The sequence below is a fragment of the Cyprinus carpio genome, unplaced genomic scaffold (genome assembly GCF_018340385.1).
Source record: "Cyprinus carpio isolate SPL01 unplaced genomic scaffold, ASM1834038v1 S000006749, whole genome shotgun sequence".
NCBI lineage: Eukaryota > Metazoa > Chordata > Actinopteri > Cypriniformes > Cyprinidae > Cyprinus > Cyprinus carpio.
The window spans coordinates 1,067,937-1,083,288 of NW_024879348.1; the positions used below are offsets into that span (position 1 = coordinate 1,067,937).

Below are 15,352 nucleotides of genomic sequence, written 5' to 3' on the forward strand. Positions count from 1 at the left end.
ATGTTAGACACCACCAGCAGCCAGTTTGACTCCTTCATGTTTGGAGGGCAGCCCGCATGGCCCATCACTGTGACTGGTCAGGCTGGAAAGACCTTTTCATATTCTATACCCAAGTTCCAAGGCTAAGCAAAGTCGATCAAGATGCTCCCCAAAAACCCTTGGGGCAGGAGGAGGACGAGATTTGGAGCTGCTGAAGTACTCCAGCAGAACCCCCCCCGGCGCCCCCCCCCCCCCCCCCCGCCCCCCGCCCCCCCCCCCGCCCCCCCCTCAAAACTACTGCGAAAGAGACCCATCGCATAAGTGTCGATTACCTTAGGATTTCAGCCTGCTGTTATAAGACAATGTCAATGCAATTCTCAGTTCCTGCCTAAAATCTGTGTTTTAATGCCCTGTGGTTGCACTGATTCTCCAATCTGATATTGATGAATACAAGAGTCATGTATCATGCCTTTCTTGTTAAAAACCATGTCAGTAAACTGAAACTGACGATCTGTTTGATTAAACTTGTTAGTGCATTACTGAATATGGATGTATTAGTTACAACTACTTTAGTATCTCGCTGCCCTGTAGACAAAGTGATTGATCAGATTGGTTGTGAAAGTAAGTTTAAGATATCTAGATCATAATCTGACAAAATTCACTTCAAGGCAAGGAGATTTTAGAACAAATGGAGAAATCTAAAACTGTATAAGCATTATTGTCTGCTAAATGATTTGTAAATTAATGCGATTTACAGTGATTTATTAGTTTAAACTGTGGAATCGTCACTATAAAAAGGGTGTTTGTATTCTGAAACAGCATAGTTCCCATGTTTAAAATCTTGGCACGTTGTTTGTTTCCCATTAGCTGTTTGTTTTTACAAATGTCAAATCCAATTAAAAACGAAAATGAGGCTTGCTGCTAAATGAATAAAAATGCACCTGTATTTCATGTTTCATTTATCCACTTATTGTAGTACATAGAATAGATTTGTTTTAATCTATACATCGAAAGCATATCAAGCATAGATAGGATTTTAACAGAACGCAGCAATTTACCAACAGACTTATTTTTAAAACTTTTAACTTCTTTATTCACGCAACAGGTGTTAAAAAAGGGGCTGCAATAGTTGCTAACTATGCAACTCAAACAGCCTGAAGTAGATTTTTTCTATAATTCTTTTTATGTTTATGTTTTAATTTTGTTTTTCCTGTGGTGTCTTGTGTTGATGAGCACAGGTGTTTTGGGAGAAGCACAATATCAAGTGGGCGTAGCAGTGTAGCGAAGCAGCAAGAAAGAGGAAAAAACTGCAGATGAGAGTTGGCCAGTATTAAAATATTATACCATAGCCAAAAGTTTATTTTATTTGTATTCACAGTTATGAAACAAGATCTCTATAGCATTTATATACATCAAAAGTCAGAAACCAATTAAACAAGTGATTGCCAGAAACCATTGCGTCATACATCTCACCCCAGTCAAAACTTCCATTACTATCTTGGCCAATATCATACGTATACATAATAAATAAAAAATCAAAATAAACATAAAAACCTATATATTTAAATAGACACCATTACAATTATATTTTTACTGAGCTAAAATATATATATATATATTTAAAAAAATGTAATCTATACCGTTGAATAGGCTCTGCCTAAAAACCAAGTGAGTTGACACCTAGTCAGCATTTTTTGTGCATTATAGGCTTTGGCAGGCAGGATTTATGTGTTGTTAATAAACCCATAGACTGTTTAGCTCAAGCATGCTGTCTTAGTAAGGACCGCATCACTAGGGTTTTGAGACACGTCCACGAGTCTGAACAGCTTCACTTTTATTTCCGGTACTATGTTAAAGCAAGCCGCCATATCTAAGGCGCTTTAAACACAGACATGTTTTCTATGTCCAGCCCAGAGTTGAGAAATACAGGCGCAAACAACTAGTATAGTGCTTTTAATATCACACTATATACGTCCGACAGACAGGGTACTAAACGGTAAGTTTAATACGCACAGATTCGCATTAGTCGGGGGCAGCAGACGCGAGGATGTGTGTGATTCAAGCTCGGCTCGTATATTAGACTCCACATGGCACCATGAGTTTGGCATGTAAAATACGCAGCTTTAAAATCGCCGTTAGATATTTGATCACCATGCATTTCGATGTTTTTAGGTATGTGTTTTTAGGGATTCGTTTTTAAACCAAGATTCACTCGCTCTCTGTTATTTTCGTTTTCATTACTTACGCTTTGGGGGGGGGTTGTTCATTTATTCACTTTGTGATAACCAAAGTACAGATATCTTTAAGGAGCGTGGAAAACATTATTTTCGTACCTGTTTTTTTTTTTTTTTTACGACAGTGACAATTTTTAGACTTTGAAATGTGAATGAAATACATATATAGGTCACGTTTGATCACTGTACTCTCTTAATTTGGTTAACATCTCATTAAAAAGTTCCCTATTTTAGTCAATCACTAAATAACTTGTGAAGTTAAGGGATGTGGCTTGAAACTTCTTATTGGTCAGTGGCAGATCAAATTTCTCCATTCCAAGATAACTCTCGTTAGATTATACACGCAAGCATCATCATCATCTTTGTAATAAATGATGCTGCTCTCGAACGATTAATCGCGATTAATACGCGTTCCAAAATAAAAGTTTCTGTTTGCATGTTATATGTGCGTGTACTGTGTATATTTATTATGTTATATATAATACACACAAATTACAGCATAGATTATTTTTGAAAAAAATATGTAAATGTATTTACATGTATTATATATGTATTAATATATAAATGTAACGTGTGTGTTTATATATGCATAACTAAATATACACCGTACACACACATACTATGTAAACAAAAAACTTTTATTTGGATTGCGATTATTAATCGCGATTATTCGTTGGACAGCACTAATAGTACCGTTTAATTATCATTATGGTATTTTTAATGTCTGTCTTTGCCTAGATTGTCATTGGTGGATTTGGGAAAGCGTCTTTTTAGAAGCATCTCGTAACGGTCATGATGATGAGGTATCGGGACGCTGATGGCCAACGGAGATACGTTCACTACAGACTGGGTTGGTCATGTGATAAATATGTTATAATAAAAAATTATGGCTTAGCCTTCACAAACAAAAAAAAACACCACGAAGTAGTTAGCAAAAGCAATTATATCATTGCCTTAAAAAAAAAAAAAAACCTGAGCCATGTTCTGACTCATCATTGTCAAGTTGACATTGTTGCTTTGTAGTAAATTTATATTGTGCTAGATAACAAGGCATTAAAATGTGTGTCAAAATGAATTACAAAGAGTAACAAAGATCTGTTGAGAAGTTGCAATTTTTTTTTAACTTTGAAGTGTTGCTGCAATACAAGACACTTAAATGTTGATATGTTTTTGTTCCCGTCGATTTATCCTTAATTTCTTTTACGTGGTCTTAAAATAAATCTTAAATACCTTCATAAAAGTTGTAGAAAACCACTGTATTGTAGAATATGAAGGCAGTTATACCAAATTCAGTTGTTGCAATTAACAAATCGTGTTATAATATGTATACAAAAAAAATCATAAAGGACAATTGAAAATAGATTTTTCCCATCCAAATGATGTGCTTGTACAAGTAAGCATAGACCGATCCTATTAAACTTTCTATGTTTCTATGGCCTTTATGCATACATGTGATATTTAAATTTTTTGAAAGTATCAAGGAACTTTTAAAAAGCTGGGAAAGTCATTTCTCAGACTCAAAATTTTGTCGCATAGATATATACGCATAGACACAAAAACCTACAAAACCACTTTGGCGTATTTTCATTCGGTTGTCTCCTAATGTTTTTTGCAGCTTGGAACATCTCCATTACATTTAGCAGCACGCCCGCCATGGTCATTACTTCTACTGCTGAAGTGCTGCTGAGGGCGGGTGTCAGCAGAGATGCCCGAACCAAAGTGGACAGGACCCCTCTGCACATGGCAGCCACAGAGGGGCCATGAGGTCATTGTGGATTTATTAATCAAGGTAAGACGTCAATGTTGTCTTCTCTTATGCTTTTTTTTAATGTACTAAAAATATATTCTAATCTCAGTTTATTAGCTGAGGAGTCCATTACAAGTCTTAAAATATCGTTTTTCTGTTTATTAGAGTGGTTGCTGACATCATGCCCAAGGACATGTTGAAGATGACGAGCTCTTCATTGGGCAGCCCCCAGCACGGCCATCCAGCGTTCGCAGAGCTGTTGGTCAAACATGGCGGCTCTGATGTACATGCCCTCAGCAGTTTGACAAATCAGCTTTTGATATCGCTATCTGTGGACATCAACACGCTGAACTTATGCAGCTGTTACAGGTTTTGCCGTGTTCGTGGGAAAAAACATCACAGAGTTGGTTCAGAAGACATGGGTAAAGATGTTTGAATCCTCTTTGCGTTGTTTTAGGAGGGGACTGCAGAATCAGGTGAACAGGAATGCCGAAGGCGTCAATCATAAACGGCACCTCCACCCCACAGTTCTTCATTTCAGGGCGTCCCGAACATCCAAGGGGGAGTCGTCAAACCTCACTGACTTATGATCAAAAAAGCAAACTCGGGTACGATTACGTTGACTAGAAAATAAATCTGGAATGGATAATATAATGTGAACACTGATGGATGTTTTTTTAAAACTTGAATAGTAATTGAACCTACAGTTGCTTTTTGTTTTCTGTGTTCCCTTGATGTTTAGGTGAAACAGAGGAGGCCATTGCTGTCAGTGCCTTGGGGACTCGGAGTAATCCAGCAAGTGGTGAATGAATCGGGTCAGAGGGTCATAACCCATATTAACAGATCAACATGGAAATCTGCAGACAAATGGACTCGGCCAGCCGTTCTTTGTCACAATGCAGGATGACGACAAGGTATGACTTCCTAGACTTATTTAGGATTTTGAAGAGAACGTCTCAATGTTACGGTTTTTAGTTTGGGGTCGGTACGTTTTCACTATTTTAGAAAGAAATCTCTTATGGATGAGCATTTTAGCTCCAAATTTGAATAAAGACAATAAGTTTGAGAATAAAATTAAAATTTACAAAACATACAGTTGTGAGGATTAAAGTCATAAAATTTTGCGAGATAAAAGCCATAATGGTTACAAAAGTAAAGTTGTTTGCGAGATTAAAGGATGAATATTTTAAGATAAAAGGTAATTTCCAGAGGAAGAAATTACTGAATTTTTTCTGTTTAGCTTCAATGCAAAATGTATTACTAATTTTTTTTTTTTTTTTTTTTTGTCACACTGAAATGCTGTTGTATTATGCTCATCAAGGCTGCTCATCAATTTTAAATATATTTTAAAATGTAATTAATTTCTGTAATTTGTAAAAATGGATTTTTTCAGCAGCTATTAGTCCAGTCTTTAGTGCCACATGATGATTCAAGAAATATTTCTTATTTTTCCAATTTTGAAAAAAACATTTTTTTTCAAATGTTCAAAAGAACAGCATTTGAAATATAATTTACATTTTTTTTGGTGATTTTTGGTCACTTTTGATCAAATTGAATGCTTGCTAAATAAACATTAATTCTTTTAATTATTTTGCGTTACATTCATTCATTCATTTCCATGTATAGTATATTTTCACCACAATCTTGTACTTTGTCATTAAAGGTGGTGTTTTTTTTTTTTTTTTATTAGTATTGGCAGTTCAATCCAATCAAATCCAGAGGAAGTGGTGTGATGACTCAGAACCTCCTGCCCGTTAAAGAGAAAAATTGAAGTTTCCTCAGTAATACAGAGGGACCGGTTGAAACAGTGAGTGTAACTAAATGTAAAAAAAAACAAATGTACGGTTACACTTTATTTTAAGGTGTCCTTGTACCAGTGCAGTTATATATTTAAGTACTGAGTCATATTAATTAACTACATGTACTTACTCTGTGACACCTTAAAATAAGTGTTACTAAATGTACTATTGCATGCATTGCATTTACGCCCCTAAGAGCAAAACCTCCAGATGTTAAAAAAAATCACCCAACCCCATCTACTATCTTATCTTCTTCGATATCCAGGAGCATCTCCAGTGGCAGTTACAGGAAGCTAACAGGAAAGCTCAAAGCCTATCGTCAGCATTGTTGCTCCGCAAAGAGCAGGAAGCCGAGGAGTACCGCATGGAAACTGGAAGCCATGGAAAAACGGACAGACCAACCACGGCAGCATGGCCCTGGACCAGGAGCACGTCGTGTTTGTGCAGGAAGAGGTCGGAATCGACAAACAATGGAGGGAGAAGAGGAAGTAGTCATGTTTTCAGAAGGTGGCATAAGGTCATCAAAAACAGAAGAGATCGACTCTGCGGACGAGCAGATAACTTTAGTGGATTTAGCCACGGCGGGTTCACACGGAAGTCATTTCATAAAATGAAGGCCTGTTGGACTCCGTGCTCAACCAACCAAAGAGTGCATCAGCACAGTTTTGCTTTGGTTCATTTTGATGATTTATTTTTGGCAATTAAGTCCTTTTTGTAAATTATGTCCTTGTTCTGTTCAGGTTAATGTTACTTGTTTTAAATGAAAGTTCACAAAGAAACAACCACAATGTGCATCATATGCACACACACAGGACCAGGGAAGATGATTCTTTCTGGGAGTCTCTATCTGTAGTGTTCTTAATAGTGGTCACCCCGATTTGTACTCGATGGGGTTCTTCAGAACAGCTGGAAAAGGTTCCACTCAGGATGGAACACTTTGCAAACTGTATGTTTTTGAGCTCCTTTAGAAATGTAGCTGGCTTATTCATAGACGTTTATCACTTTTGTAATCTAAACAGTGAAAGTTCATCTCAGAAGGCAGCAGCGTTATGTTCTATGCAATCGGAAAAAAAGTAAAATAGCAACAGTTTCAAGAATTTAATTTGTAGGTGATCTGTTCTTTTTCTGTTGGACCGATTTTAAAATCTATAGGTCAATTAAAAGTGCCTTTGGTCATATTTAGTTTTTCATTTATAGTAGGATATTCTATGTGAATTATTGCATTATTGTATTTGTGTTTTCAGTGGGTATAAAGCATAATTCCCATTAATTGAACATTTAAACTCACATTCCGTGTGTAACTTGTTCATTTCTTTATCTCCATCATCATTATGTTGAGGATATTACTTGAATCTTAAGTTAGAGCTCAAAGTTAAAAAGCTTTCACAAATGTAAAAGGCTAAATCCAGTATCAGGGATTTGTATTTTATAATGCATAACTGACCAGACAGTCCCTGAGTTATGAAAAAGTCAGAGGTTCGGAGGTGCGTGATTATCTGACATACTGATATCTGCAAATACAATGGCAAGATCAAAAGTGATTTCAATGAATCACATTTTGTGCTATAAAAACTGGAAAAATAGTGGCAGTAAAAATGATGTTTGTCATGGACATAAATGTCGTAACCTCAGCAGAAATGTTCAGTTTTAAACCGTATGAGATATAGGAATTATGTGATTATTTTTCTTTTTAATCATTCATAAAATGACTAACGTTCTTTTTTAGACATGACCATCCTACATTGTAAACGTGAGCCCACAGTAATATACTGGCGCTACACACTTGTGTTATGTGCTTAAGTGATTAGTATACAGCTTTTTGACTTATTTTTGATTAAAAATATTGATGCAATGATCAATTTATGGCTTTTTGTGTACCTTTTCTGTTGCTTGTGTCATATACAACCCCAGTAAAAGAACATTGTGCACACAACGCTAAATAAACGTTTGGGGTGAATAAGATTACATTTTTAAAGTCTCTTCTCCTCACCAAGGCTCCATTTTTTGAGCAGATGCAGTAGAACAGCAATTCTGAGTAATTTTATTACAATTAAAAATAAATGTTTCTATGTTCAATTATTTTAAAATGTAATTTATTTCTGTAAGGCAAAGCTGAATTTTCAGCACCATTATTTCAGTCTTCAGTACTTAAAATAATAATAATAAAGTGACAACAGTTATATAAAATTGTTTATTCTTGCTAATTCTGAATAGGTACATTGACCAAAAGTAAGAAATCCGTATACAAAGAAGCAAGAGAAGCATCTACTTTACAAAGTACCAGAACGTAAATAAAAATGACAAAGCTTTCAAAAAGGTCTTCACATTAGGGTTTAGGGGGGCATTGGTGCTCTCACTGGACCCCTCGGTGGTGCAGGAGGTCGTGGTGGCAAGGGAGGCCCTCTCTGAAAACCAAAGGGCGGGGGTCTGGGTGGGCCGGCACCATAACCTGGAGGTGGCATTGGCGGAGGAGCGTCCCTCTCCCTGGATGCATTGGTGGACCTATAAAATATGGGAGGAATTATTGCATATTGAATTACATCTATTTTTACTTCTGTTTAAAAGCCAGAATAAGGCAGTACTTCACACACCAATACCCATTGGGGGACCAAACGGTCCTCTGGGTAGGTACACCCATGGGTGGAGGAGGAGGCATGCCGGGTGGAGGGTGGTGCTCTTGGTTGAGTAGATCCAGGCGGACCTGGTTGGGTGAGGCACACATTCCTGGATGTCCTGACGGATGCATGGGCATTGGCGGCATTCCCGGGGGATTCATTCCTGCAGGAGGGAAGGGCGGTGGTCCCTGGTGGGGGCCCTGCGCCGCCACCCTGTGATGCAGGAGTACCTGGTGCAGGCTGCATTGCCCATACTGGGTGGCATCCCATGTGGCATTGTGCCAGGAGGAGGAATAGGTGGGAAAACCACCAGGAGGGGTTTTGGCATTCCTGCAAGAGAAATTTACAAAATATTTACACACAAAAGACATTTACTGGACCAATAATAAGAAAGAAATATTTTGGAAACCTATTTGGGTCCAAGATGCTTATATTGTAGAGTTAGTTCACACAAAAATGAAACTACTGTCATCATTTACTCAGCCTCATTTTATTCCAAACCCATAAGACTCTCAAAAAACTAATTAAGATATTATTCTGTCCCTCCACCTGAATGTCAAGGTAACAAAAACGTATATGTTTATAAATGAAACAATCCGTAGGACTCATAGCAGTTTACAAATCCGTAGGACTGGAGCGGTTTGCCGATCCCAAGGCTGTTCAGAAGCGATATGGATCATTTTATAATGTTATAATGTTGAACAGATTTAATTTAGACTATAAACATGATCGACACACAAATGTGATGCGAACTAGAGCCTATGTGTCAGTCACTGTTTACAGGTAAATAAAAGCCTAAATTTAAATCATCAATTATTAATAACTGACAAATTTTGCAACATTTAGTAAACTAAACGAATCATTAATCTGACTCAAGCTGAAAAATGACCAAACATTATCTTATGCAGAGCTGCTTATAGCTGAAATTAACTTGTTTTTTTATAGATATATATAATTGATGAACTTTACACTGTATGGAACTGCATATATTCACTATTAAGCACTGAAGTAGTTTAATACTATGAAGCTACTTTGAAACAACCTGTGCTGTATAAAGCACTATATAAACAAAAGTGACTTGACTTTCGACGAAGGGATAGAAACTTGAAAACGAAAAAATGAAAACTTTGGCTTTCAAAGATGCACCAATGTTTTAAGGGTTTGGAATGACATTGGGGTGAGTAAACAATGACAGAATTTTTGGGCCACTATCGCTTTAACTAACCTGGAATTGGAATCCCTGCTCCAAGGGCGGTCCATGACGGCGTTGAGAAGTTAGAAAGGGTGGGAGGTGGAGGAGCATCCTGCGAAAAGCTGTAGGCGAGGGGCCGATCGGACAGTGTGAATTCTGGATTCTGGAGCGGCCAGGAGGCGCTCGCAGCTGAGCCATGCCTCTCGCCCTTTGGAGTCTTTCTTAAAGGAGTATGAAACTCGTGATGGGCGGATTCGCAGAGATCATCTGGCATCCTCCTGGCTTCGTGCGCTGCTTCTGCCAAGGGAGTCGGCGCAATCAAAAGACTTGCCATAGTTGATGAAGCTAAGCGCTAGTTGCCCGCCTTCGAGTGTAGCCCGTGTCCTGGGATCGCGGACGCATGATCTTCGGTGTCTGAAGGGAGCACGCCGACGAGCGTCTGAACGTGTCACTAAAGCATTTCTCGGCGATCTCGGGGGTCGTGCAGTTGCCGATGAAGGGTTCCGAGGAAGATGTTGGCGCCGACGTCGAGGTTCTTGTTGTGTGCCGAAGCCTTGTGACTCGTATGGGTTTGCCGTAAAGTTTTGATCATGTTCATGATCTTTATGGCGTAATCTGCATCCTCTTCACTGAGACACTCCACAAAGCCATAACCTAAGAAATGGAGAGAATCTCGATCAACTTCAACAGCATGCAAATGATAAGAGTTTCCTCTCTCTCTGAGGGTTTAAAGATAAGGTAACTCACCCGATGATGTTGTCCTGTTACTCTGTCATTGGGCATGTGTGTGTTTACAAACAGGACCAGCTTGCAGGAAAAGCTCCCATAACAAGGTTCAGAGACTTTCTCATCAAGCCCACCCACATAAACAGTGGCATCTGAGAAAACTAAACGATAAAAATAAACCACTATATGCACTGGACACAACGTTAATGCTCTTATAAAATAAAATACACATTTTTGATGTTTTCTGCTACTTCTAATATGTATATGCTGTGTTTTATATTAGCTTGATTCACTTCATCTAAAATTAAAACCATTACTTTTCTTTGTAATTTGCTTTTAGCACGCATATTTGAATGAATTGCAGAGTAAGCGACTCAAGGCTAATCGAGGAGATACGAAAAGCTTAAATCTTTTCATACTTCTGCAATACTTTTCTTTTCGCCAACAGAGCGCATTAAAGTATCCCTACGAGTTTATATTTATTAAATGTACCTTGATTTCGTTCTGCAAAAACTCGGTCCCGCCGCCATGATGATGAACCCGGCGGGTGTCCGGACGGAAGTGATTCGCTTTGCTCTGTAGCGATTCGCGACTCCATACAAACACAACGCGCCACTTCCGCGCAGTGCTTCCGCCTACAGGACAGGAGGATGAACGTTATCGCCTTCGCCGCTGTTTTTCATTCTGATTTACTGCGTCCTTTGCCTCTTTTTGTTTTTCACATCACTTAATCTTTGTTTTTAAGATTTGCTAAAGCTCGTAAAAATGCAGCCAGCTCAGTGCTATATCAGGTGTTTTAGCACACTGCCTGGACACCTATGGCAACCCAATAGGCGACACGGCCCACATTGTTCCATCATACAAAAGTAACAAAACGCATCCTCAGAATCAAAACATGCAAGTTTATTAATTTTAACCATGAGCCTGTATGTACCCATCAATAAGCAAAAAAATACTGGGCAGTCATATGCGATGTTACAACCAGCCTTAATTGAAATAAACAGATACATATGCATCAAAAATAAAGTCCATTTGTGTTGTTATTGAAATAATTCATCCCTGCTTATAAGCATATAAAGTGAAACCCCTTTGATCTTATGTTTACAGAAACTGAATCTGTCAGCAGAAGTTATCTGAATGTGACCTAGGCCTAGCTGGCCGTACATGTTGATACAGGGCAGCTGGTTTCATGACTCAGCTGTATGTCTGGTTTTATACACATACAAATTGGATACATGTACTGTTGGTCTGAGAAAGAACTGTGATTTAACAGTTTTGTGTGAGAGAGTGTAAAGTCACACTTATCCATTGTGTGTCAGTGGTTCTACCTGTTTCACCTGCTCTCCACATCCCAACTGTCTCACAGAAGAGTCTGGCCGTGTGGAATCTGCCTTTAGACCAGCACAAGAATGGTTTGATAAAGCTTTTCAGAACACCTGAGCATCTGCTTTTCTCCTCTCCAGTGGATCTTCACTGTCAGAGTAACACGGTAAGCACTGCATTACAGACTGACACATAGCTGCTAGGGTGAACATGGGTGCATGATTTAGCCTACTCAAAGCTTTGTGCGATTCAAAGGTAAGTGTTGAATCAGTTGACTAGAGATCGTGATTTTTTATCTCAGACAGTCTGAATTGATTAGCATATATAAAATTGTTTATTTTTTCTTGTCACCCCTGCTGGTTTCCTTGTGTTTTCTATTGAGAGGCATGAATTGTAGACAGCTATTAACATGTTTGTAAACTTAGAGTAAAATCTCAAGCAATTAAGGTTTGTTGTCTTTCAGTGGTTTTAATTGGTGAATCAGGGGTTGGAAAGAGCAACCTACTGGCCGGATTTACCACGAACGAGTTCGAATCATGACAGGCGCCGTACAACTATTGGAGTGGAGTTCAGCACTCGCTCCATTTCGCAGCGTGGATAGTATTACCATCAAGGCCCAGATTGGGACATGCAGCGGTCTAGAGCGCTACAGGGCGCGATCACCTCAGCGTAAGTCAATTCTCGTTATCCGTCATCTTAAAATATATAGTCTTAATCCTAAGGATGTTACTGATCTAATGCACGTTCACATTAATCCTTATTAAGGATTAATGCCGGGCTGTGGAATTTGTGTAGTGATTGATTTAGCATCACACCCAGACCCGTCCTTTTTTAGTCTGGGAAACACTGACGATGACAAGTGACTGACAATCTACAGTTGTCCTAACAAGTATTTAGATTTATTTTCACTCTTTTGCTGCAGGATAAATTGTTTGTCATTGTTTATGTCACTGTTATGTCCATGTTATAAACATTCATACAGTGCATTGTTAAGTATCCAAAGTACTTTTGTGAGAGCCGTAGCTACACACAGAGGATAATTATATATAGTTTTAAGTATAATTATCATGAGAGCAAAATAGTGAACTGGAATGATGTCCCTGCTCAAAAGATGCTGCATCAAGACGTACTATTCTTTATCTTCACTTTTAATCAGTTTAATGCATACCTTGCTGAATAAAACTTTATTTTTTAACTGTATTGTGGATCTCATGTGAATACCTGTGAAAAGTAAGGCAATAATATTAGGTTAGATGATTATGACAAAAGGACCTTCGTCTTTGTTCCCTTACTTTAAACAAAGTAGGGATTCATAAAGTGCAATTTGCACCAATATCCACTTCATGTTCTGCTATAGGTAGTAATGAGTAGTTTGGTATTTTGTAGTTATTACAGGGGAGCCGTGGGTGGCGCTGCTGGTTTATGACATCCACCAAGCACCTGACATATGAGAAGTGGAGCGATGGCTGAAGGAGCTGTATCACCACGCTGATCACTCACATAGTAGTCATGCTTGTGGGAAATAAAAGCGACCTGGCAAATGTACGCACTGTGCCAACAGAGGAGGCGAGGGACTTTTGCAGGTGTCAAGTGCAGTTTCTTAACTCTTTGTTTTAGACTTAGATTGAGACTTAAGCTCTTAAATCAGGGATGTCAGATCACTTCCTGAAGGTCCACTCTTCTGCAGGGTTTCGCTCCACCCCTAATTAAACAAGCTTAAAGCAGCTAATCAAGGTCTCTAGGATTACTAGAAACTTCCAGGCAGGGGTTTTGAGGCTACACTCTACAGGACAGTGCCCCCCGCAGGACCGGAGTTTAAATGATGTGATGGCTATTCCAAACCTGTGCAACTTTCTGTCTTCTGCAGAGCATGAAAGACATTTAGATTTTGAAAAAAAAAAAAATTAGCATGTACAATAAAGTTAATGGGGTCTAATGTTGTTTAGACAGTCTCAAAATATCTTCTTTTGTGTTCCACCGAAGAAGAAAGAAAGGTAGACATGAATGTGAGTGTGAGAATTCCCTTGTACTTTTCTATGTTAATACCCTTTCATGGTTTATTTATTCGATAAAAACAGAGGCCAAAGGCTTATTTTCATGGAGACGACCGTCCGCATTAGAGTCAACTAATGTCGAATCTGCCTTCCTTGAAGTTCTAAACAGGTGAGTTTGCTTTTTACTTTAAGTCCTGATTAACACGGAATACAGCATGATTTATAGGAGTTCCGCTGACAGGCAAAGTTTGGAATATAGATTTTTTTTTTATCCAGTGTCTTCACTAGGGCTGCAAAAATGTTATCGAATTTCTAATCGTGATATACAATAATAAATTGCCACAGTTTACGTCATCGTTCAAAGTGGCAATTAATCGTTCAAAGTCCCACTTATGCATTCTGCGTGGGCTTAAGATGCATTTTTTTCTTTCTACATGTATATTCTAAGGGTTTTTCCATTGTTTTATTTTTTAGTTTAGTATAAAATCATAATACCGTTCATATTTTACTTTTTTATAATTTAAAGAAGAAACCAATCTGATGTATAGTTGACATTTGAGACTTATACCTATAGGATCAAGCACTACGAAGTTTTTCAGTGTTTTCAGCTTATCTTTCAGATAAAAATCCAGCATACAGTTGTCATCAAACAATGTATAAACATCATTCAAATGTAACATTGTGATAATCGTAATAATAATAACGTCAATTACACTTTCAAGGTAATACGGTGCGACAATTAGTGATTTTTGTCCATAATTGTGCAGCCAGTAGTCTTCACCAAGGGGCTGCATTATCTTGATCAAAAATACAGTAAAATCAGTAGAATTGTGAAATATTACAATTTGTAAATAACTATTTTCTATTTTAAACATATTTTTAAATGTTATTTATTCCTGTGATGCAAAGCTGAATTTTCATAATTTCTCCAGACTTCAGTGGCACATGATCCTTTCCGAACGGAACTCATGCTAATCGAGGTTCTTTTTAAGTTTTTAGTTCAGTTTTTTACTGTATTTTTGATCAAATAAATGAAGCCTTGGTGGAGCATAAGAGACTTATTTTCAAAACATTTAAACTTATTCAATACTTCATAACCAGTTTATTATACCTTTAGGTTTTAAAAATCCTTCAGAATTAACTGACTTTAAATGCAGAACGACAGGTGGCTGATTTATGTTTCCTTCATCAGCAATACACAAGAAAGGTGTGGCTAGCAGAGAGTGAGAGCAGTCACCAGAGAGCTCGATCAGCGCGGTGACTCTGGGCCCCTCCAGCGAGTTTAATGAGGAGAAACGCCCATGCTGTAAACAGCTCCTGAACAGATGAATGAGCATCAAGAGCAAAAACTAAGACATTTATCTGTGACATGGATCATGTCATACCTGCATGGAGGCATTATCCTTCATACTTCACCCCTCAGTGGCATGTCATATCAGTGAGCAAAATGGGAAGGACCCTCATTTTTTTTAGCGGGTATTGTTTTGTGGCCTTTTTTTTTTTTTTACTTTGTAAAAGATTGTAAACCGTTGAAACTGATAATGTAAGATAAGATGTGTTTCTCTCAGTTATGAATGGACATGAATTTAGAATTACTTTGAATGGAACACAACCATCGGGTTGTGCTGCTATTATAAAGCTATTTAGTATGGTGGTGTTGAATGAACAAAATTTCTATTTCATTGAACTTTTGGGTCTATAAATTAGAGATAAAAATATAAACCATGCAATCTTTAAAGAAAG

At 38.0% G+C, this 15,352-nt stretch overlaps 3 pseudogenes; 2 read left to right on the forward strand and 1 right to left on the reverse strand.

Annotated features, from left to right (window-relative positions):
* LOC122144672 lies at window positions 1-6,368 on the forward strand (annotated as a pseudogene).
* Window positions 6,369-8,046: 1,678 nt separating this feature from the next.
* LOC109054107 lies at window positions 8,047-10,822 on the reverse strand (annotated as a pseudogene).
* Window positions 10,823-11,527: 705 nt separating this feature from the next.
* Window positions 11,528-14,836, forward strand: LOC122144673 (annotated as a pseudogene).
* Window positions 14,837-15,352: the final 516 nt, after the last annotated feature.